Raw genomic sequence first — 25,777 nt, 5'->3', positions numbered from 1 at the left:
TCTACATTGGTCGCTAAGGGAATCTGCTACGCGTATTTTTCAAGGAAAGCTCAACTATGTAATACAGTATTACCTGAAACGCTTATATATATATATATATATATATATATATATATATATATATATATGCATCTAATGGTTCCATTAGTTAGGTAATGCTGAAATGAAATCCTAGCCAGAAACATTCATATTTAATTGTCTCTAGACGTCCTATGCGCAAACCAATTCCTTTTTTTGTACCTTGTTTACTTAGTTTAAGCTTTACATGTGTGGAGAGTGAATGATTAACACGATTGAGCGAAGTAAGTAGATTCTCAATATAATTGCTTCTTTCATTCCACATGTACAACGTATTAGCTACGCATTTTTTTTTTTATTTTACATCCATCTGTCTGCAGGTGAAACGATCGTTGTAGAAACAAAAAATATGTGTTTTTTTTTTCCGCAACATTCATACGGCTTAACTTACTTATCGCTAGTTATCTATGATGCTTCCATTTTGCCCTCGCTTCCCTTGTATTACTTGTTCTTGGCTCACTCAATCCTAGGTGACATAACAGTGTTGGTATTGACGGACTGAGAGAATCGTATCAATGATACGGAGGGACAAATTTGCACTCCCCGTATTTTTTTCTGACTGGTCCCAGAATCGATCAGTGACTCACCCAGCATTATAATAGACGCCTAATGACATGATAGGGTTTCTCGTTTTGATATAGCAAAACCCCAATCGTTGTGGTGAGGTCAACAGTGGCTGTGTAAGGACCTGAAACGCAGTGCTTCTGGCTTATGGGAAGAAAGAACTCAAATAGGAAAAAGTTTTTGCTAGCGGTATCTGAATCGCCTAGCACTGCGGCTGTGTTGTAGAGTATCGCACACTTGGTTTTTTTCAGAAATTCACTTAACCCATCTTGTGGTTGTTAATAGTTCTAAGAGATAGCTGGGACAAAATTATTTAGTTTTTATACGTAAATTATTATGCACCGTTGTTAAATAAATCACTGCCGACGAAATGTACAATTTACACTTACACATCTCTTGATCCTTTGATTTTAAAACCTTATTAATTAAAAAATCGATTAAAAAAATTAGTTTATGTAGCAGTTATGTACGATACATAATAACAGAGATATCAACATATAATAAACACTTCGTTAAATTTTATTTTTCTTATATCGTTAATTCAATAAAAAGACAACAATCTAATGTTTCTATATGATAACGAAGTAACATATAATAACACGGAGTTGAGGCATATGACCCCATCCAGATGTAACCTACTTACAAATAGATCTTTATATATATATATATATTGTTTGCATACTGTGTTTCTCATAATACCTTCTAGTAACAGTTTATTTTCTATTTAATTATTTTCTTGTACGTTTGCTATAACCCCGTCCCTTGTCATATATGGTCTTCTTTTTCTGCTTGAAGTGCGTCTAGTGTTTACGCAATAGTATCCGTATGCACATAGCGTATTTCGAGTTTCTATCTGTGGAACATAGATAATCACCCCTTGGGTTTATGGTAAGCAAGCCACAGCCCTGAAAGCACTGTCTACGTATATAATTCATGTGTGGTCAGGTAAAATAAAAAGGGAACGTCCGAACAGGTAATCGAAGCCACTATACCAACAAAAGCAGACCGCAAGAATTCAACGTTAATGAACCCGGATCAACGACGGACGCCTCCCGCGGCGTGTTTTCTCAATCATTATTTTTGCCACCGTGTCATCGACAGCAACACTGTCTGTAGGAGTTTGTCGTTTCCTTCGATTTTTTTTTTTGTTTTGATATTAAACAAATCCTTCATGCTTGATGGACACGACAGGCTGGCAGGCTCTGCTTGGGCTAGAAAAATCGGGGGTTCGCCCCGACTGCTCATCGATGAGGTGAGATGTTATCTCGAACTTCGACACATCAATCGACAATGGGTGTAGATCAATGAGAAAATTGTTTACATTGGTATGTGCTTGATCGAGGCTGTTGAGCCGAGAGACCCAAGCGATGACGGCGCCCCGTCGAGCTTCTGGGGGAGCTCTGAACGATGGTATACAACAGCAAAGACTGTCCTTCCGCATCAACAACTAAACTGCAGACGGATCAAGTACGAACAAACAGCAACTTAAATCCAGTCCGTCCAAAACCTGGAGATGAGACGAGGGCGAAAGAACAGGGGGCGAGATATAGGGACATCGTTAATACGTTAAACGGTTACAACATACTTGTAGCCCCTGGTAACTGTTTGTCTGCATGCGGAAGGGGCGAGTGCTGTGATAACACTAGCACAAAACAATGATCTCAATTTTTAGATAGAAAAATTGAAAATTAGACAGAAGACCGCCACGGTACATTTGTTGGCTAGGCATTATAGATATAGATAAATGCGAATCCGACTTTATAGAGTCGTTTACATCTAATGTATCCTTATATATTAAAGGTGCGTTAACATAAATACATAGGAGATAAATTCGTAAGCACTGATTAATATTTCGAAAGTAAATTATCGTACGTTTTGTAGAAAATCTGCTGCAACCAATTAGATATGTGAGCTTTGATGATGCATTATCTAATGAGATATTGGCCAGAGACTGATCGGTTCAGATCAATTGAACGATGTATTAGCGAACCCTGAAAAAATGGTCGACTCTGAATAGGACGGTCTTGTTCCGACATTTTGCAAAACTTTTTTGCGAACAAAAAAACCGGTGCTCACTCGAAGTTCATCGTACGTACAGTATATCAACGCTGACCGTCAAACGGCATGGGAACATTCAGTTTTTATCTGTATATGACAAATACGACGAATTAAACGTTCAGCTTAGGGGTGCAGCTGTATTCAGTAGTCGAACCGTACTGTTGTGATACAAGTTAGGCATAGGATTCTACGCGAAAACTAAATGTGTCATCTACGATATGCAAGTACCCTTATCTATTAAGGGAGACAGTTTTCATATATCGCCAAAAAAAAAAGCTCCAGAATATTCCCATAGCCAAACACTGCCCCTAAGGGAAGATTTGCACAGAAATAAGACCAACTGGGAACATAAAACCCCGTGCGGGTGAACACATAGGAATGGACTATTTGTATTATAACTCAATGAAATTTCAAGCGCGCCTTGAAACCTGAAGTTAGCTATTGAGCGTCAGTTTAATAGCCGTCTCAAATCTCAAAACCTTCAAACTTTTCTAGGTAAAGGACTTCCGCTAATTTTTACGGAGACATGACTGGCTGTCGTGTACTCAGACAGATTAGGAACGCGCTTGAATGTAATTCAAAGTGTTCATTGAACCTGACCTTAACCCCTTGTGCGACAAACTCACCAAACCCGACAGGCTATTTAGATTTCAGCCCTTCTATCGCCGATGAAGACGATAACTCGGGATGCGGGGGTGTTCGTGTGGTTTCCTCTCAAATGAGCCCTAGTTACTATAAAATGCCAACATGGCACTATAAGAGACAGGGTGATTCAGAGTTGTCCCCGTTCCACACCATAACCTCGAGCTCGTAGGCGTGGCGGGTTCAGTCTCTCTTAGGTCGTTCCCGGATACGAACCGCTCTGACCGATAGGCAGAAGGACTGAACGAGAGATCTCCACACTCATTCGGATTCCTTCCGACTATAGCACGTGTCTAAAAATTGAATCATGTTAAGATCTAATCTGCAACATTCGAATCGTCCACTAAACCATCAACTGTGCAAGCGAAGTAGGCGGATATCGTATCTACGCCGGCGTCTGACGGACTTCGGCGGAGAATGCTGAAGAATATGGGCAAACACAGATTGACATTATGATCGAAAAACCGCAAGTGCTCAGAAACATTCGCTTAGCGGACAGTAGCTACTAGGAATACGATGCAACGTAAAAGAATTCTATAATATATAGTAGTAAGGACCGTTGTAATCACCTGAAGCAGAAATAGTCATTTTATCATTATTAGAACAGACGTGAAATACCCCGCTGAAATTAGGTTTCATGTATTCACTAGTACTCGAAAACAGCAAAGCCTAGTATTATATAGCTCGCCCATTTTTGAGCCTGCTGTATCGGCCACGGTCTGCTCACGCTGTACCAAGCAATAATGCTGTTCTCAGGACTCTTGAATTATTTCTATTCATCATGCAGTCATGCTTCACACGACAGGTGTGGTGTAAAAACGTCATCTAGCTACCGTAGACCCGCTCACGTCGCATTCCATAATACTACTATCAATATGTACAAGCACATATTCTCTATAGTTGCTCTTTTATTATCATCGAATTGAAGCGCCCACTACGTCTGTTTCCTACTCAATCTACCCCGATAGATTTCGTCGGGCAGAGCCAGCCATATATTTATATCAGCGACGAAGTTCAAGAACGAGACATCGCTAAACTGTAATACGTTCGTTCAGCCTCAGACGGAGTCGTCGTTTCGTCCGATCCTGGATATCGATGTTCCTGGTACTAATCACATCCTCTCTCGGTCATCTCTTCATCCTGTTTCATCTCTGAATACGAGTTGTAGCAGGGTTGTTTGGGGGTCCTTTCAAGTCAAACTCAAAAAAGGAACAGCCAAGCAGCTGACCGAAACAAAAGCCATGAGGGAGACATCCAGTATCGTTGATACATTCTACAAGCTTAGCAGCGCCCGCTTCTTTACTAACGGGAACGCCGTCGGAAGGAGCCACGATCGCTGGCCACTGACGTCAACCTCTCCCAGAGCAACGCATCCGTGAGTGAGAACGCGTTCGTCTGGCGTGTTGATGTTGGTGTTAACGCGCTGATGTGGTTCAATTTCGCGGTTTTGGGCCCGGTCTGACCAGGTCGAGGTGATTCCAGGTTGTCTGATTTCACCCACGGAACGGATGAGCAGACGAGCACATGGGTGACCCTTATGCTCTACCCGACGGATTGGAACCGCCCCTATTTAATGTTATCCGCAGACAACAGAACGGCGAACAGAGTGCGAGGTTAAGTGAACTTGACATCGCCCGAATGGATCATCCGTAAACGGCTCAGATCAGGGCCATCGGATTGGGTCGAATCTGCCGTATCGGTCAAACGGTATCAGTCGTCTGGGCTTGTTTGGCCATTGCTAAAAAGAAGCTTCTGTTCGGTTAGTGCTCCCGTTAGTAACTGCGATCATGTCTCGATTTTACTACTACTGCTACCGCTGCTGCTGCTGCTGCCGCCGCTGTCGACGGCGCGGTTCCTGGATAACCTCATCCTTTAATAGTTGTTAGTCCTCTTATAGTGAAATGAAATGATGAGAAATCTCACATGTGCCGGTCATACACAAGTAGGATTGACTGGGCTAGGCTGCTCTACTGGCTCTAGGATTAGACTTATAAAATGAGGAAACTACTATAAAATATTATATTTGTTTGAAGTTTATATAGTTCTGAAAAAATCTGTCTTTGAGAACCATGTGAAGTGGTCATGTGCACGTTATATGTACACGTAACATTCAATTCAAAGTTAACGAAAGGATCGGTTTAGAAAAATGTTATCCTATTTGTTCATGAAGCTTTAATAAATAGAAGTCCTGCTGAATAATTACTAATTAAGAATCATCGTCATCATTGCAGTAACACAAAAAACTATTTTCATTAGGATTCCGTCAATTTGCGTTGAATTGTATAATAATAATGTATAAGAGAATAAAATCTACCAGCAAACAACAAAGCTTGTACGTACGAGTGTGCACAATATGCACGTTCTGCATTGGCCGTATTACACGAATACATTTAGAGTATATGTGACGCGCTCGTTGTTAGTAGAACCTCTCGAATAAAAGCACCCATTTACTGGTAATGAAACTAGAAGTGTTTTTTTTTTCAAAATATCCAATAGCAAAAGGAATTCGAAACAACGTATTAATGTTACAGCCTGCATTTAGCGTATACAAACCTCCACAATAAAATTTCTATACCAAGAAAAGGCAGAAGGCACAAAAAGCAGTATTTCTTTATACAGTCCTTCCCTCTCACCGCAGTGTGTCCTTTACAGACTTGCACTGTATCGTCGGACATTTAAAGGTCGCACTCTGGGCGGCCAAGATGAAGCGAAAATTTTATCTACCTTCCCGTCTGAGCCACTCATTTTTCAGCGCACTCCTTCGTAAAGGAATTGGCAAGCTGTAGTTTCGCAATGCACTCACGCTTACTTCCGCCCTGGGACAATTCATCGCCAGCCCATGTTGTCATTGCTGGCCTAGTAAAATACAACGCCCTTAACATGCACAAAATGACTCGGGTTTGAGTACAGGTCGTGCAGCCCGCGATGTCCAGTCGTTCGTTGATTGTGTCGATCTACTGTTGATTGAACTGGTGGGCTGACGGCTTTCGACCTGTCGTATTTCAGTTCGTAGCCCTCACGCGACCTGAGGTCCTGGCGCTCGTCTATGCTCGTTTCTTGTGAGTACACTGTAATAAACCACGACGTCGAGCTACTTGAGTAGTACCTTTCAAGACGGTCCTATCGGCGGACTCATTGTAGAATAAACGCGCTCGTGACTTCTTCGATTGTAGTTACTATTAAATGCTTCGGACTAGAAGCAGAAAATGTAGAGTGGGGGGTTGGGAGCAATGCAACAGCTCTAACACTGGTTTTACAAAGCTTGGAGAACAACTCGGAGTCCATGATACTCAACTCCGCTCTGCCCTTGTTCAGTGCTCTAAAGTTCGCGAAATTCGCACAGGAAGCCACGTCAATATAAATAGCCGTGGGGTTAGGAGCAGTACAAAGCACAAACACAAACAACAATAACAACAAGAGGGGCAAATACAGTGGCAGATTTAGGTCCTATAACAACACAGAAAAGAAAAAATAACTCAAGTAGAAAAGCCATCGCATTTTTAGCCGTTTTAAGAATGAAAAAGGGGCTGGCTGTACATTTACTGTGAGAACGGGGGTTGCCCGTACACTCAGAGCCATCCATGACAGCACTAAGCTTGCACACTAACTGGCTTATAGAAGACTGGTCGTATCGATTGACTTGTAGTGCCTACCCTCTTTCAATGAGTACTATCGCTATTATCTACACAAAAGAGACGTCTAAAGAAAAAGAGCTAGGGTAAGCAAAAGAAGCCGGTGTTTGCTGTTTGCTTTGAACTCTGGCTGACAGTGAGCAGGGGACGCGATCGATGTTGATCGTAACTATTACAGATCGAAGTGAATATCACTAAACGAGCGTGACTAGTGAATCTATAAGCAGTCGAAGTAGATGAGTTAAACCTAATGTTACGCGTTTTTCAACTTCTCTTTATTCCTGTTCTCGTTTAAGGCACACTCAATTTGACCATATTTAAACGGCACGGAAAACAGAGATGTAAGGTGGCGCAAGCCACTTCAGTGAGGGTCCTCACTCGAGTGAGCAGAGACGCTTTGTTGGCGATCTGCTATTGACTAAACGCTCTGTTTGATTAAGCGTTCCCATCGTGTTCACGATCATGAAGTAGCAATACTAGGAACGCAGCCAATGTTGATTTTGTTCAGATTGATATTGTACGCCATAGCTGTGTTCAGTATTTCCGTGCATATCGACAAAAATCATGCGACCAGAAAGCATGCCTCACTGGCCACAGAACGTGTTCACACTTTAACAAACTGCATGCATATACTGCAGCTGCACAAAAACGTCCTGTTACCCGTCATGCAATGGAAGTGCTTGGTGTCCTTCAAGCGGGCGCGATAGAGAGCGTCCTTGATGAATAAAAGGAGAGCCCTTTACTACATTCAAACAGGTAGGCCCTCCAAAATGTCACTCGGAGTCCGGACAAATTTCGGCTTGTATTGGGCAGGAAAGATGGTAATTCGGCGGAACATGTTATCGAGCTCAGAAGATAACCACCACGCCACGGACTAGCCCTGCCTGTAACGTCCCAATGGCGCTACTGCAGTATTTGGTCGAAAACGACTTCGTGCACTAGATTTAGACTCCGGGAAAAATTGAGCAATCGGCGCCATCTCTCTTCAGGGCCTTTTTCCGACATTTCTTATGTCGCGTGAATCAGTTTGCACGATGTGGATTTTTTAGACAGTCGATAATAGGCATTTTTCCTGTGAAAAAGATCATCATGTCCGTCTTGAACAGAATCTCACATGGTAACCGTTGCATAGACAAGCCAATGCATACAGGCATTTCAACCTATTATCCCAGTGAGCTCTTTCTGTAAAAGAAATACGGATACTATTGCTTTTAGTTATATAGGTCTTTCGATGACAATAAAACATTTTTTTGATTGCAACGGAGCTGAGTGGGCGTTTATTATAGTACCATACAGTTCTCAGTCAGTCCTTGACGGCACTAGCCAGTTTGGCTGTCCCGCTACGTTGGCATTCGCTGCATCTGAGTCTCCGTTGGACAACTGTTTTTTTGTTGTAAAGTTGAGCCGATTTTTGGCGTTGCGTTCGCACTGACAACAGAGGTTACGATCCCGGTATGGGAAATTCTACAACTGCCCATATAGGAGACCTCTGAGCAGGAGCTGGACCCACTTTTATAAGGCGCTTCAAGCTATCAACATTAAGCACGAATCGATAATCAATTATATTAATGGGATAATTATATTAATGGGAGGCGACGAGGCAAGAAATCCTTCACTTGATCCGATGAGTGCGTCCTCTCATCTGACTGGTCGCTCGTGGGATAGGTCCTATTAGCAACGAGAAATATTCAGACCACACTCAAGATACTGCCTTACATATTTTAGTATAACCCTATTCAAGTCTACAAACGCTTTAGAAGTTCCGTATAACAACGAGTTTGGATAACAACGATGGATTGTCAGAACAAAAAAAAACATACATAAACGTATCAACACTTAAAGAATAAACAATAACGATGCACCTGCACGAATATGATTAGGTACTTTTGCCGATTTAGCCATAGAACAAACAACTGTAAATGGCAAAAATATTTGTTAGCAGTTGTGAGCAGCTCATTCAAATCGTAATTAAATTAAAATAAAATAAACCGTAGGTACCATGCAGGTGAATTAAAATCGACGATTCCTTGTTTAAATTAAACAATGCAAACCTGCAGGTCGTAAAAAAGATTTTAAACAGGCTATCCATATCGCACTGCCAGAGCGTTTTTAAAAGGCGTTCGAAACACAGATGAAAAAAAAATATATATATAACTGGAAGTTTCTGATTAAAGGAATCGCCATGTTGATTTCAGCTGATGACATGTAGTACACAACACGTATGGGTATATGCATATATAGATACATGTATCGGCAAGCTTGCATCGCTACAAAACTTGGTAGTCGCTAAATGTGCATTACAAAACGTAACACTTCTGTGAACTAGGATAAAAATTCGCCATTGATCTATATTAACGAAACATATAATAGTGATAGCAGGCGTAAGCAAATATGGATACTAAGTCGAACTGAGTAGTAAGTGTTCCTGTGGTGTAGTGGTTATCACATCCGCCTAACACGCGGAAGGTCCCAGGTTCGAGCCCTGGCAGGAACACGAAATACTTTAACATCATATTTTTTCCCTATCATATTTGCAATGCGTCTTAAATGTCAACTTAAACCTTTCCTTTTTCCTCGCGTTCAGATTACTTCGCTTCGTATGACCTATATGATTGCTGGTTAGTGATATATGCTCATTCGCTGGCCCATGCTTGTTTTTACTATGTTCTTTGACTGTTAGCGAATTGATTTCTATATTACTGAGAAGCTTACGATTACTCTACGTCTTTTGGATTATATTACGTTAGCAATAATATAAAATAGTAGAATACTCTCGTAATATATAATCATGTAATAGATAAAAAAATAATGGATACCCACCTCTAGTGCACTTAAAATTCAGGGATATGGTACCAGAGATGCATCTATCAAGGCTCTTCGAATGGTTGACGTAATCAAAGTAATATAATCAGATGACTTGGGAAAGTTAGATCGATTTCCCATACCATATTGCTGGTTTGGAATTAAACAAGACATGTATTTGAATTGTCTATTCTATCGACTGTTTCAACCTTGACCTGATTCGCCTGTTGCTGGTACCTCCGCTAGAAATGTCTGTACGGGGTTCCTTTGTAGATCAGACGTTTTTAACAGCTAATAGAAGCAATTCTTCAGTCTACAAAGCAACCTAACGACAAGTCCTGTATTGCAACGTTCTTCTAAATTGTATAACTCTGCTTCCTACGCCATCGATAGTACCTACACACGCCCGTTCACACCGGCCGCCTTCTTCGTGTACAAAGAGTGACGGAGAACAGCGATGATATTCTTCCAATTTCAATAGAATATGATCTGTAATTGTTTTAATAATTGGCCTTTGTCTTACTTGCGGTATATTAGAAAAGGACGGAGAGCGTGCACAACCGAATAGATCCAAGCCTACAGAACTAGAAGTTGTTCAGCGAGCTTCCGCTATAGCGCCATGAAAGTCACATACTGATTATCTAGGCCAGAAGTACTAGCTCAGGTTATACAGTGCTGACCAGGTCCGCTGTATACTCCTTTATTATAATAACGACGAGTACGTGTATCTGCAAAGTTTACGTGTCGCGAGACAACCTCGAGCCCTGCGCGAACACACAGCCTTTTTTACTGCGTGAGTGACATGCGAATATACTGTCACAAGACTGTTATACAATTACTACTAATTAATTAAGGGGGTGACCACTCTTAAGCAAACGATGCTGCTCTATATCATCTACATGTTATGGCTATACTGATAGGTTCTGACTCTCTTGGCTAATATATGAGACCATTTATGTTCTCTGCATATTTATATTAAGTTTTGTTTATCTATAGGTAAATTTGATAGTTTCAAAAGGTGATAATACGATTTGGTAATATTTTCAAATAGTCACTGACCGATGTGGAAGTATTTCATTTTAATCTCTTATCGATTTCCTTTTCTCAGATGCCGCGAAACGAGCTGCGTAACGAGCAACAGGCCCACCCCTTTGCCTCACCTGCAGGTCCACCGTAACATGAGAGGTAGGTGCCGTTGTTAGAACGCTGGAACGTAAACATAAGAAAGACAGGCCTGTAATTGCATTACGCTGCAAGGGGGACCTCAAAACACGCTATTGAGTGAGTCGGCAGGCATCTTCCAGTTAAGTCCCATTATCTGTCGCAAACCATAAACGAATATACTATGAAAATTAATTTCTATTTATCTACAAGATAGAAAAACTGGGTCACTCACTTTCAGTGTAATATTGTGTCATCTTTTTAACTTACCTAAAAGTAAATTACTTTTTCAATCTCGTTCTGTTCAGTTTCAGATAATTTTTCTGACCTATTCCGACGATCTACAATGTCTCTTTTTGCTGTCCGGCCCGGTCCTTTTTTCCTTATTTTTCACTTCCTTGTTGCTGATACTGTCACTGCTGCTTTCGTAATTGAGTCATATGCATTGTTTCCTGCTGAGGTACGATCACTATATAAGCAAGAATCGAGCTGGGGCAGGCACGGGAACGACTTGGAGAAAACCGATACAACCAGTCTGAGCGATCATCATGCAATAACAGCAGGCCTCCGGCTCGTGACGTAGGCTATCGTGGTTTCTACCGATCTAAGTCTGCTGATGTATATGGTTATCAAGGGCTCCTGTGCATCACGGCAGTTTCACTTCACACAGTAACCACAACATAGCTCGGAAATCGAAGTGGCTCAAAAAATGGTCCTTATTGTATCAAATATAACAAATATCTTACTAGTCAAGCTAGAATCGTTATAACTACAGTTGCTGTTTCCGTACATATCAGGCAGAGTTGTTTTAGCTCCTAGCTCGTATCAGCTTAGAGTTTACTTGCTACCTTATTCTACCTCACGCTGCTAGTCATTACCAGCAGAGGTTTGCGAGAAAGTCGTCTTCAAGGCATCTTTATCCCATTGCGTGTCGTGTCGTGTCCTAAAAATAGATAAAGTGCGAGAGGTGAGCGGCGGACACTGAGGAACTGATGTCTAGGCAACGTGGGCATCTTAAGAAGAAAAACGGGCCCAAAGCAGGAATGGTCGTTGGCCATAGACCGCTTCTGGCCTGCTTGACTACGTTGGGTTTAAGGATAGGTGGACATGTGGGCGTACAGCTCGGTGTGGATCTGGCTCACAAAGCAATAGGATGTAGTTTAATGATGTGGTATAGCAGTCGCACAGCTATGAGTCATAGTGGAATGAATGCTTTACGTTGTCGAGGCCATGCACGGAGACCAGCTGTCCTTTTCTTGCCCATTAGTAAGATCGGGTTAGGACTGTTATTGTTGTCCTTTTTGCCGGTGTGTTCCGTAACGTGCTCCCAGTTGTTGTTATTTTTGTTATCGCTTGCATACTTTGGTGGACTGTTATATCGTTGTTATGGGTGTTGCTAGGTGCCGCCCGCTGCGTGGTTGGCTACATCAAGCTGGGTTTTCGGCGTGTGCCAGAGCACCCTGTGGGTTCCTGCGGTGTAAGGGGCGCCCATGAAAAACATCCGACCCGCCTAAGAGCGGCGGCGGCGGCGGCAAGACCTCGAGAGGGCCCAACATATAATAACGAGAAACAGGATAGACTAACGGTCGATAGTACGAATGATAGCATGACATGCCACAACTGACTAAATCTTATTTCATTAAGATGCCCGCTATTGGTGGAATAAACCTGAAACAGTGTTCATCAACTTGACCTGCATCAACAAATGGCCAAGACTAGCGGCACGATGGATTCGTGAAACAAACAAATTTCAATGAGAAAAATAATAGAATTGCGTTGTCAAAGCTAGTTTAATCAGTAAATTCATAGAAAAGTAAAACGTGTTCCATTCCTGCCCGCTACTGAGGTTGCGAACACCGTCTTTTGTGGAGGAAAAGTGTCTGCCCATTTTTTTTTGAGTTTACTATATATATCAGCTGCAGGATACTTCAGATGTAACACAGTTTTTGTTAATATGATTTTTTTTGTTTATCTTTGAAGCTCCTTTTAGTATTTGTGTGAGTATTAAAAAGGAGAATTATTGAATACATGTTTTCAACAATGTAAACCTAATGCCCACTCTACTATGCATAATTGATATACTATATTTATAAGTGGTTATTTATACAGTACCTTACGGATAGTGTCTTTTAAATAACTTGATTTTCTGTAAAATGCCGCCTCATCTATTCATATCTAAGGCAAAAAATACAATCATATGCCAATTCGTTAGCATTTATTATAGTACTATTTTTATTACTCTATTTACTATTATTATTATTATTATCGATGTTATTCTATTTTATATTAGAGTTCTTTCGCGTTAATGATGCTCGTTACATCCAATTTATTAAGAAGAAGCTGTACTGGAATGCATTTGGGATACTGTCTTCATCGTTGCAATTGGTTATTATGTAAGCTCAGTTGAAACGTCTTAGAGAGATTTCTAGCTGCTACTTGTTAATTAATCGGGACACCTTTTCTCGGTCGGTTCGAAGCCTGAGGTCGTACTTCATCTTCACGAACAGCATCATCGGTGCTGTCGCTAATGAAATGAAAAAAATTTTCTCCCTGGTAGCGGACGCCATCGTTTGACCAAGCTCCGTCCTTGTGTTTGTTTCGATTTTGTTTTCGTCTACCACGACAAGGCTTTCCGTTGGCTCGGGAACAAGCAAAACGGAGGAGGACACAGCTATGTTTGAATGCTCATTAGGCTGGAGCAACCCGAATACCCGCTTGCCTGGATAGCCGTCAATGCAAATACAGAGTAGTGAAACTAGTTCTATACGGCGGCACCTGCTGATCACCCACGCATCTGGGTATTAAGTCTATCTGAACATATACGATGGTATCTGTATATGAGTCTAAGTTTGTGTTGCCCCACAGTCCACTTCCCGTTGCGGTGTAACTACTGCCAATTTCGGGCCTACTTCAAAACCATATATATATATATAATATGTAATTAGCCGCTAGTTCATCTAGTCCGATGCAGCTCTAGCTATGTTAAATTCCAATTAAATGAGGCAACCTAGGCCAAATTATTTCCCTAAGCCGAGCATTAAGAATCTATCGGACGAGACCAATGGTAGTGGCTGTGGTACCTAAGAATATAAACTGGGCGCTAAAATTTCGGTACAACGAATGACGAACTTCACAGCTTTCTAAAAAAATTTTTTTGAAGGCTTTGTCACCGGCTAAATCGAATTGTCCCCTGTTTTATGTAGTCGTACCTAATTAAATAAATGACTTGGATGCTCGATATTGGTTTAGTTACGCAATGTTTCAGACCTCAGCTCTCAGCTAATTCTATCGTTGAGCCCTTTACTTTGTACTGACAGCAGGAGCTTTCGCTTCATTTGACCTTCATCTAGCCCAGTGACTTGGTTATCGAGCAAAAAGAAAGAACTATAGGGTCCTAGTTGGCTTGGGTGGGACTGTTCGAACGTGCAATATGGTGCAGTCGTGTTCGTTCCATCTTACTATCTTTTATTGAGCTTTAGGCACCGCCTCGCGGACGCCACACGCAATGGGCTTCCTTCAAGCCCCTTCTCAGCCAGATCTTGCCGATCGCCTCCACCCATTTTTTTTTTTTACTAACTATTAAACTAAATTGATTATATTGGGTAATTTAAGAGCCCCATGGAGACGAATAATGAAATACCCTATTCTTGCAGATGAAACGGATACGTGGCCTTCCACTGCCTCAAATTCGAACTTTCTATAGACGGTATGCGGCCCCACCACTTAAACTCCATTTAAATCCAGGATCTTGCCTTGGTGAAATTTCCACAAGTGTCCACATACACAATGCACGCCCAAAAGATCGATGCTGCATGCCTGCATTCAAATTGCATACACCCTGACCCACTTGAGTGCAGTTAAGCTTGTCAGGTAAGCCGCTACACAAGCAGACTTTGCTGCCAATAAGCTGGGTGCGCTTTACTGAAGAAGTAGAGACAGTAGAGAAAATGTAGAGTGAAAACAAAAAAAAATCACCCAAAAATCAAGGTAGCCCAAAACGCAAAAATTATTCCCTTTGAAATTCGGACGATCGAAGAAACCAGTTAATGAACAAAGGACTCCACAGAATCTATGGGCTAGTCTGGCAGGTCTCTACTTCGTTTGACTTCTCGTCGTCTGGGCTCGTCTTCGTTCGCTCGACTTCAGCCTTCACTCGGTTCTCAGCAGGTGTCGTATTTCGTCTCATTAACTAGCCGAAATGATTGGCTGAGCCGACGTTCGTATTTCGTTTGAAATGGTCGTACTACTAGTTCATAGCTGCGACGGCCGGTTGTAGTTGTCGTTACGATCGTCTCTGTCCTGCTCGCTGGCCTGTGTCGTGCAGATTATTCGTAGGTAGGCCATCAATGTCTGCACCCTGTAAGGGTAAACTGACTAGCTGTTTTATCCTCACTCAAAAATTGTGTTCATTTAGCATCTACCACACCCCTCGGAGTCGAACAAAGAGAAAAATGAACGCTTAAGGTGGTTAAAAATCCAAAGCAACATTGTGTCGAAGTGTGAGGATGAGCGGCGGGTAGAGAAAGCTTCGGAGCCGAATAAGACTAAAAGAAACATAGAGAAAGAAGCTGGGAATTTTCCTGGCGCCCACCACTCGGTGGGCGCCAGGTCTGCCATTAGCCCCAGCGGATTCGAATGGTTCACTAGGATAGGGACGACGCACAATACCTTTGCGTATCATCTTGGACTACACGGACGGTAGACAGTAAAGATATAGGCACATGTGTGTAGAGCGTAGGCTAACAGCAAAAACACAAGACAGATTCTACCCTCATTTCATTTCACACCTAATTTACTGCTGGTGCGGCTGCCTACGTTGTCGGGTTGGTCAAATCAGCCTGAACGCACCCTTCAGAGGACAATCGATAGTGAAATTCTGAACGGCGGCGTATGCATGTTCTGCCGCCATTTTTCCTCTGATTAACAAAATTGTATGAACCAGCGCTTTCTTTTTTATCCTGTTCTAATACACAATGCGAATTGTGCTGTAGTCTTACCTCGAAAATCATCTCGCGATTACTCACTAACTATGGTCACTCAAACCGGATTATCTAATAACAGCAATAAATAGGATATTTTCGTCTTCGCCTCTCGGCTCACGACTCGCTATTTTGCGACCTGCCGTACGGCAGCGGGCACGAGACCGATACGATCGAGGCCGATCAATTTGGGCTACCGGCCAATGCCAGGCTAGATAATCGTCCACCAATAAAACACCATTCTGCAACTACCATTGATCTGTATCGACCGGCGACGGCGGTGCGCTATTTCAAAGTGCGTGGCCCAGCAAGTACGAGTCTGGGGATCCGTTTAGATGAACACAGAACAGGCGGAAGAGCTGCACGCGATCGAGCGAAATTGTGCAAACGTTCGTAAGGCCATAACTGTTGAGGAAACAGGACCTAAACGTAAGATCGAACGTAGAGCACGGCAAACGACGGATGACTCGTCTTCGATCACTGTTAACGTCAAAATGTCCAACCTATCTCTCTGGGGCATTTGTAAAGTAACTCAATGCCGTGAATCCGACATGCAGAGTTATTGTTGGTGGGTATCTGTGCCGATCCTCTCGAGCACCACCATGTACACAAAAAAAAATGTTTCACCTCCGTATCGACTGAGACGGCAACGAACTTCTGTGACTTGACCAAGTGACTCTGTAAACGCGTATTTTTTATGGGGCAAAAACAGACGTGACTACAGATGTAACCGCTCATCAAGTTCCTTAGAGTGTAAAGGCGGTTTTCGGAATTTTTCGTTTTCTTTTGGCAAGACGTATATATACCGCTGGAGTATATACCCCTTGCTTATCCCTGCTCATGTCAGGCTTTTTCTTTGAACTACAAATATGGCTAGATCGGTACCATGAAATAATTTTTCATATAAAAAAAACTGCATTCAATGCATTGCGCGTGCAGCATAAACCCTATAGCTTTGCTGCTCAACAAACCGTTTCTACTAAGTACTGTCATATATTATGTTTTCATAATATATGTGACGCCTGTCTAGAGTAGTTTCAGCGGCAGTCTAACCCTGATGTAAGACAAATAATATTGTGGGTGTTGAAAACGCTATGCTTTCCGTCGGCCTGTCAACGGTGTACAACATTTGGCCACGAACAAACGCAAACATGTATTGAACAACTTAACGTGCGGTCTATATTGATTTTTGCATAGTGTAACGGGATTTACAGACCATTTCTTGGAACCATGCATTTCTTTAGATGGAAAAAGCACAAATAAATAGCTGCGGATATTCGAATATTTTTATCTCGTTTATTTTCTCACATTTTTACTGAGTATGCTAGATGCGTTACACTGGCGCATACATTATAATATATATATATATATATATATGTCTAGTTGGTGGCAAAGTATAGCCTATGCTGTTAAAAGCAGATTGAACCAGCATTTTTCTGATTCCTCCATCTAGAGTCTCAGCTGGCCGTTAACAGGCCGATCTTCAAGCACAACACGTGCTTTGTATTTTTTAGCACGTATGCCTTCAACACAAGTGCATGTATGTATTTACTAAAAGGGCAGTGGAACGAATTACTTAGTTATTTAAATGTCAGTGTTTTATTGTATTAAGTACCAGCATTTTATCAAGCAAAGTTCTTAGAAGTGACAACTCTATAACTTCTTGTTTCTAACAAAAGCAAGTTCCTAACAAAAGATGTTCGTTTGCCGTGATCTCATCTCTGGCCTGTTTTGTACATCGTTGCTATTCTAGTTCTTTGCGAGGACTAAAACAATATAGAGTTTACGTTTAGCTGAGCCGTTTTGTTGTCCGGCAGTTGTGTTCGTGTACCCTACGAGTTGTTGGCAAACGATAACGGTTCTTTGCTAAGTTCGACGAGTACCGAATTCATCTAGGATCAATGCAGAGCAATTCTGAACATTAGACAGAGTTTCGATTTCATGATACGTACGGATTTATCTTGTCTTTCAACTGTATGGCAAAAATATCTATGAAAAATGCTTTAACTCGGGACTCTTTGAAATAGCTGTTGGTGCAAACTTGTCCGATTAGAGCTACAGAAAAATACATCTATATATAGCTCTGTGTTTTCCGTTTTACGTTCGGCATCGCCGTTCGCCTCCGATAGGCATTTCAGGCTGGCTCCGAGTACGATATATATATATATATATATGTATATGGAATCATGTATATAGACCTAACGCAGCACGTCGTTGTGTTGGACGGTCACGAGCCAAATCTTAAACTTGCATGAGAGAGAGCGATTATCAAATCCGTAAATTGGTCATACAATAATCTTCATATCGAAATGGTGAAAATAAGCAATAAAATGCAAATTTATAGATCTCTAAAGTGTATATTTGATATGGAAAAAAAAAAGCTATAGCCGATTATTGTGGGTCGATTGACACAACAACGGGTTAATCAGTTGATTATTTCGCTTGGGAACTTCCGCAAAGATTTTCTATAGACGATAGTCTGCTGTATCATTGAGAATTCCAGTATCGATTTCTGTGATCATATAAACTAAGTACTATATATCCGACGCATCTACTGAGGATGCATCTTTGAGACTCCTCCCTAACGACGAACAAATTAAGGTTATTCTTGTTTTTGTTTAGAACAAAAGCCAGCTCTAAACAAATATTGAATTAACTATCCGTCATGCTTGAGCTCATATAGCGTTTCAAGCTGACCGCATCAATTCTCACAATTGGTCGCGCTCATTTGATAGCCGTAATTGTTCCCGCAGATCCATTCAAGGCCTGGAGAATTAATTTTTTCTAAAAATTCAGCTTTTTCTGAAGATACCCTTGCTGAATACTTTTCCTGAAGATACTGCCTGCAATGAGGAGGGACGGCCTTCTAAATGTGTAAAATTTTGTTAGACAAGATAACTGTTAGTTAGTATGCCAGCACGTGGTACTTAGCTTGTGTTGCTTGCTGATTGTTAAACGCGGCAGAGAAATGCCGTAATTATTATTACTCACGTAGGTAGCTTCGCGCTTATGGCGACCTTCGGCGAACAAAGTCACCGACAGCCGACGCCAGCGTCGAAATTACAGGGCGGCCAGGGAGATGCGGAAATCTAGAAACGATAGATAACTGCGATGCATTTAGCGGCGGCCTATAATGACCGGGCAGCAGCTTCGAGCGACCCCGAAGCGACCGCAGCGACACGCTATGTAAACAAAAGCTTTACAAGCCGAATTCGAACCAGCGAGCTCGTATAGAGGTTCGACTTATCTAGTTATACATAACGTTGTGCTTCCCCGATGATACAGGTCAACGAGAAGATATCACACTAAGGAAATGTACTAAGTATTTACTTTGGTCAAATTATCAATAGACATATATGCCGGATAAACATACGCCATAAAAACGTGAGGATAGATACAGCTGTTGTCTTTGGACATTGGTCAGCTGATGGTAAAGCAAAGTCCTTCATCCGCCTTACAGTAATACAAGCGTACTATAGAATCCAACTAATATGACCTAATCTAAAAACAAAGATATCGATTTATGGTGTCGGATCTGCTCATTGACAATAGCTTTCTCACTAAATCGAATGCGACAGTCCTCTGTTTATATTTGGATGAACTAAAGCACAATAGGCCAGTATATGATTAAATGGTCTACGAATGTTCGTTCCCGAGCTGAGTTAAACCCTGTTCTTCATTGCGTACATTTAAAAATAAAGGGACATTTCGGTTTCAAACGGTCGTCCACAGGGCTTACTATCGTTGTCATACGTACGACGTCTCCTGGAGTTTTTTCTCCTAGCTTCAGTCCAGCAGAGCGGCGCCGTCAGTAAAACACATGCCCTTGTAGGTAGGACCTTCGGTAGCTATGTCAGTTTAACGGACGGCCTCAGCGCGCCAAGCTCAGTCTTCGGAGCAGTTTCCACGGCAGGGTCGTGTGTGCCTACATAAATATTAGCGCGTTTAGGGAGTCTGGTTGGGCTATAATCTGACCGTTTGTAGTTTGGCAGAACCGTCGTTTCGTAATGACCTGAATTTGGTCTGTGGCTGTACTGTGGCCACCTCAATAATTGATATTTTCAAGAACTACTTTGGACGTGTACATAATATCGAAATGCGAGTGCATGCACAGATGTACATGTTCGTGCACACGCGCCTAAGTAAATATAATACGTTGGATATCATTTCTGAGCTGGCCTATTACCGACACAAAAATGGTAGTGGCTCGTAGCGAATGACATTGGATAAACTGATGTGAGAAAGATATAATACCGTAAATCTTTGTGTTATTTGATAAAGTTACTGCCGATGAAGTTAATGGTCTTTCAAAATCAAACTGACAGTTACCTTATACTGGTAAACATCTTCGCCCATACGAACGATTAATATTTGGTTTCATTACGCAGATTTGTTATCTACCGCCTGTAAAATTCCAGCTAAAAGATTGTGCGAAAAACACTTTTGAAAAAGCCCGCCCGAAAACGGCGTATCGAAGTGATAATGACCCAATCTTGCGCGTTGACTGCAAACCTCTCTCCAATCCAAAATGATGCTTATCTGAGGGTTTTTATCTAAAATATCTTGAACTATTACTATGCAGTTTTTAGTATGCAAAATACCGCACTCATTATTTTTGCGACAGCTTTGCAGTCCTATTAAGATGGCTCTTTCGGTCCTCATTAGACAATTTCGGCGGTCATCATAACGTTTGTCAAGTGAAGACAGTCCCTAGTTATAACGTTAGATACAAAACGTTCTTTGTCCAAGTGTTGCTATAGTTTTGCTGTTGCTGTCCTCTTTCTTCATCCATCAGCCGGCATGCCCATTAAGCCAAATTGACTTTCTTTTTACTAGGTGTTGAAACGATTGACCATTGTATTATATCTGCTAGAAAAGGTTAAGACTCACGAGCGGTGATTATACCCGTATACAGTAAGTACGTTGGGCATAGCTGATTATTAACTTACCCCACCCGTCTGGATGGGCCAGCGACGTAATTCGTGGCACCCACATCCCTGCATGATATCATCATGTTAAGCCAACTAGAAAATAAGAATATCGTTAGATGCTAGTCGTAGTTATGGCAGGAAATCATGTAATATTAACTCGCTCGTCGCGCCTGTTTTTTTTTTATTAGAAAACATTTATTTTAGTACCAGGCAAAAAACGTTTCTGTGCCAATATCACCTTCTACCTGTGCGCGTCCGTGCTAGTGGACGTCGGTGTCCGCAGTACAACGAAATCACTCAGGCAATACACGCACAAATATCCGAACGGTACCACAGACCTCGATGCGTGTTCATGCGGACACAATGACCATCACCGCTTCGCCCCGAGACGGCGGACTTCCTCAGATGGCCGTTTTCTGCGTTACACATATCATTTACGCTATGCATCTGTTGATCTGATAACTAGCCAGAGGTGTCAGCTCCGAGCTAAGGTACACTCCTCGATTGGCGGGCTGTCCCGGATTGGTTAGCTTTGTAATGTAATAGGGATTTCGGTCAGGAAGCGTGAAATGAAATGACATCGTAGCAGTGGGATCAGTAACAACGGCGCAACAGTCCTGTCGGTGAAAGGTCTGCCTTAACTAAAAATTGGCACTCATATTGTTTCAACGCGAACTGACTGATAGACTTGGCAGTAGCACAATACTGAATAGAGTTCATCCGAAAAAAAAAAAAAAATCGATTCTACGTTATTTTGTGTAATAGTTTTTTATCCTCTTGGGTGGTGCTCATTCACTTCAGTGGGATTAAGTTGCTTTACGTGCGCTGACGTGGTATTCTTTTGTGCCTGTTACGTGCCTAGCTGCATGTACAAATACTAGTATGAAGTTACATGCTTTTTTTAAGCAAATCCAAGAAGTGGCTGTTTCCACTAGCTCTGCACATATGACCAGCAAACTTGTCATCCATAAATTCAGCGTCACGACGCATTTAGTATTGTTTAGTCTTTCACGGATTCATTGTCTTGTATCCGCTGATCGTAGATTAAATCTGATTTCATGTCCCTTTTCTTCTACCTCACCCTTACATCTAAGGGTTTCTTCTTGTAAGGGCATCATATTTGGGTACAGGTGTGCTTTTCGACGATGTACTGCGTGTGTGCTAAACAGAAGACAAGCGTTTATTACCAGAAAGCAATTAGTTATTAGATATCATACATGCAGATCTTATCAAAGCGTATTATTAATATCGTCGCTATTACGACGATCATCGTTTTTGCTATGATTTTAAAAAAGGCTATTTAGACTCTATTTAAAGACATGCCTACTGATACTGGATCTATGGAAGTCACCAATACTTGCACACACGAACAGTTCGTTTTGGGGTATGAGTAAATTACACAAGATATGTTCTATCGGCACAATGAGATTCATGACGATAGAAGCCGTTTTCTTCTTATATATATATATATATATATATATATATATATATATATGTATATGAACGGACCACCCAATTCTGGTCCTGTGCATCGTACCGACAGGGAATAGAGTGATTTGAACTTTTTTCTTCTCGACAGATGATGATTGGATCAAGTTAAAAAAAACAGTTAGACTGAAATTCACAGAAACTGTACAGCTGCTACTGCTATCGATTGAATGTCCCTTCCTTATTATTATTTTTACAATATGGTTAAGATCTGTTCAACATAGAAAGTCGCCCGTTTGCCTGCGGACAATATCGGCTCTTTGGCCAGCTCATGAGTCGTTCTATCATTCTGTCATCGCCAGCGTCCATAACGTTGCATTTAATTCTCCATGCCGTTCGGCTGACGTGTCCAACAGCCCGTTTTTGCGTTTGCATCCACTGTCTTGTCCGTCCACGAGAAGCATCCCCCGGACGTGCACGCTGGGTACTCACTATATGCGCACGCAATCAGACATGATCACTGTTACTCGTTTTGTTACCAGCAGAGAGATACAGTCACGGCTTTAGTTAGTTATTCCATTACGATGGTGACGTGGTGTTCTCCAAATATTTGGCACAAAGGAAACCGCCTGACGACATGGATACATCGATAATAGAGTCATTATTCATAAATTTATCTCAGTCAACGCGTGTTGAGACACACATGTTCTGTCATTGTAGTATAGAGCAGACTTGCGGTGCAAATAGGGCGTGCCGAGGGCACAAAAAGACGTTGTTGGAAAGGGCTACAATAATAATGATGGGAGCGAAATGATCAAGGAAAGTTTCAATTTTTTCGGTAAAAGAACGGAGGGCAATAACAATAGGGCATGACTAATGGATACTAACTAAGTAATGTGTTACGTAGGTCATATTGAAAGGGAGCAGAGGAGAATCTAGAGGAGCCAGCTAGGTCTCACTTGGGGTTGCCGATTCTGCTCGATATCGAGGTATTTATTTGCAGTAGCTAAACATTGGAGGAGTAAGATTTTATCTAGAGCCTATTCGGTCATGAAAATAGGAAACTATTAATGTAAAACGCCAGTACTGCTCTAAATTGCCGAAATGATTTGTTCTTACTAGAAAGGAAAAGAAAAAAAACGTTAGTTTTTAAGATATCTATAAGAAGAAAAGTGATAACTATCAACTTTTCTTATATCTTTATGTCTAATATGAAAATAAGTACTAGCTTTATGCAAAAGTAAAACAAAATTAACTTGTCTTATTTTTGCATAAAGCTTAAAAACTTGAAAAAAAAAACCTTAGCCTCTGATTAGCAGTACAGTGGGGTTTCAATGAAAACTCCTAGTCTTTTACTGATCCACAGCCGAAAAAAGCTTCCATGAAACCGTTTCATACAGTTAATGGTCTCAGCAAAGAGGCACATATGGCTAGCTTCATTATCGACCGCTGTCCACGCAGTCTCGTTAGGTAAAGGAAAATCATCCCGAACACTCGGTTAGAGCTTTCCTATAACACATTAAATAATAAATAAACAAATAAACGGACCGTTGAATGGAGACATTTTATGAAAGGAGATCTAAAGGGCCAGCACTAATATTTGAAATAATAGTCGAATTGGCCTAATAGAAATGTACGGAAATGAGATGCGTCTAAGTTGTCTAACGTTGTTTCTAAGTCTATGTGCGATCTTTTATATTTGATAAAATAGGTGGTAACCAAGAACTTGATGGAGTACGTACCAAACCGGTCCGGTTAAGTTCAATTCAGACAACTAACCTAAAGTCAATTGATAAGAGTCTTCTTAGCATCATCATCATTCAGTACACTCGTACCCAAGCTGGCCTGGCAAAATTGTACATGGCAGCTACATTTCAATGAGCTATTCGCTACCGGAGAGGATTGCCTATGCGTTAAGACAAACGAAGCGTCTCGTAATCCTTTTACGTAGTCCTTTGTGGCCCGATGCAGTGAACGACAATACCTAAACAAACTAGTAATCATGCGAGAAATGTCCCATGTTAAGCCTGGTTACCCATTAGCCAGGTTTTCTTGTAGGCACTCCTACAAGGAACAATGATATTCAGAGGCCGGTTAGTGCATTCGCATTCCTGTTTGTCCGTAACCAAATTAATCAACCATACTAACAATATTTCATCGGTCTCTCGACGATCTACACCCTCTGCCAAATCGCTCAGTGCGGCTATCGACGAAACGCCGTTGCGATCGCTCAGCGAAGTCAAAATACACAAACGCACAGGTGAAGCACCTAAGCGAAGATTGAGGAACGCCCCGATATGAAGTCAAAAAGGTCTTACTTTCAGCAAGATTATGTCGGCAGCATACGTACATCAAGTTGACTGTACGCTTGTTCTGTTACTTTTGTATTTTGTCTTCAGGCCGTTGTTTTCCTGGTGATTAGGATGGGGTCGTGCACATTTCAGCACACTAATGTTTCCTGTTAATAGTATACAGAATGCTATAGTTTACCGGCCATCGAATTGACGTTGTGTCTGATACTCTTTTTGTTGCGACTGCGTCTATTGTTCGATGTAACGGAGAAGCAACCCCAGCTACAATTACGCACCAGATGACTATAGCACAATCGTGGTGGCTTAGGATATTCTACAAAGCACACGGGTCTGGTTCTGCATGACGAGGCTCAATGGCATGACGCACACGTATCGCGTGTACGAGCGTACAAAATCCTAAAAACCTCCTAAATAGCAGCCGGCACTGGATGGGTCCAGATATAGATAAAAAGTTTGCGTTTAACGCTATTATAGGAAATGCGTACTAGGAAAGTTACAATAAGGAGAATTAGATCCATATGAATTTGAAGTTAAAGAAGTTAGATAACTCTAATCCTCCAATGACCGCTTCGGTATATACCCCCGTAGGATTTAAGCGAGAGACGCGACGACTTTAAGTGCCGGTTTAGGCTGTCCCTTATTTCCAAGTAGAGAAATGATGTGGTCGTTTGAGTATGTGGCACAAATGTGCTTTTCGAGTTTTGAGTAACCACTAGAACTTCGTATATTACGACTTTTGCTTGCGATAAATGGCTGCTTATTTAAAAAAAAAGAAGCACAACCTAGTTAGGGAATCCGCTTGCTCGAATAAAAGACAGAACGTGTTGCAGCACTTCCCAAATGTCTATATTGGTAAATTTCTTGAAAGCCTTAACGGTTACAGGATCTATGTTAGATTATCGATCCCGATAAAATCAATGTGACATTTTTCGTTTGGAAAGTCTCTACAAGACAGCACGGTCATCACATGCAAACGGCCAGTACTCGAGCAATCAACACGCATCGCATGCAACAACATGCCTTCCAATAAAAATCACTTTATACCAAAGTAAACAAAGCAGATATTTGATAAAATGATCTTTGACTTAGGATTACAAGTTTCCTAATCTTGCTAATTTCCTAATTTGTTTGGGTATTTTTCAAGTTGGAACGACATCGGTAAGGTTCTTTCTGTGGCTTATCGTTCGTGA

The 25,777-nt window shown here is 41.5% G+C and overlaps 1 long non-coding RNA gene and 1 other non-coding gene across 3 annotated transcripts in view; one reads left to right on the top strand and one right to left on the bottom strand.

Moving 5' to 3' along the window:
• LOC111262992 (uncharacterized) overlaps positions 1 to 19,015 on the bottom strand; it is a 46,049-nt gene extending 27,034 nt beyond the window's left edge. Inside the window, exons 1-4 of one of the 2 annotated variants that reach the window (XR_015312100.1) lie at positions 18,908 to 19,015; positions 11,816 to 11,880; positions 11,208 to 11,392; positions 10,836 to 10,982 (exon numbers count right to left, since the gene is read on the bottom strand). This is a non-coding gene — a long non-coding RNA (uncharacterized LOC111262992). The other variant, XR_002681964.2, reaches the window with a different exon arrangement.
• TRNAV-AAC (transfer RNA valine (anticodon AAC)) lies at positions 9,396 to 9,468 on the top strand. Its single transcript has one exon. It is a non-coding gene; the product is annotated as a tRNA-Val (tRNA).
• Positions 19,016 to 25,777: the final 6,762 nt, after the last annotated feature.

Source organism: Varroa jacobsoni, unplaced genomic scaffold, assembly GCF_002532875.2.
Source record: "Varroa jacobsoni isolate VJ856 unplaced genomic scaffold, vjacob_1.0 scaffold_722, whole genome shotgun sequence".
In the NCBI taxonomy this organism is placed as follows: domain Eukaryota; kingdom Metazoa; phylum Arthropoda; class Arachnida; order Mesostigmata; family Varroidae; genus Varroa; species Varroa jacobsoni.
The sequence above is the reverse complement of the archived record's forward strand: the minus strand, read 5'-3'. Positions and strand labels throughout refer to the sequence as shown.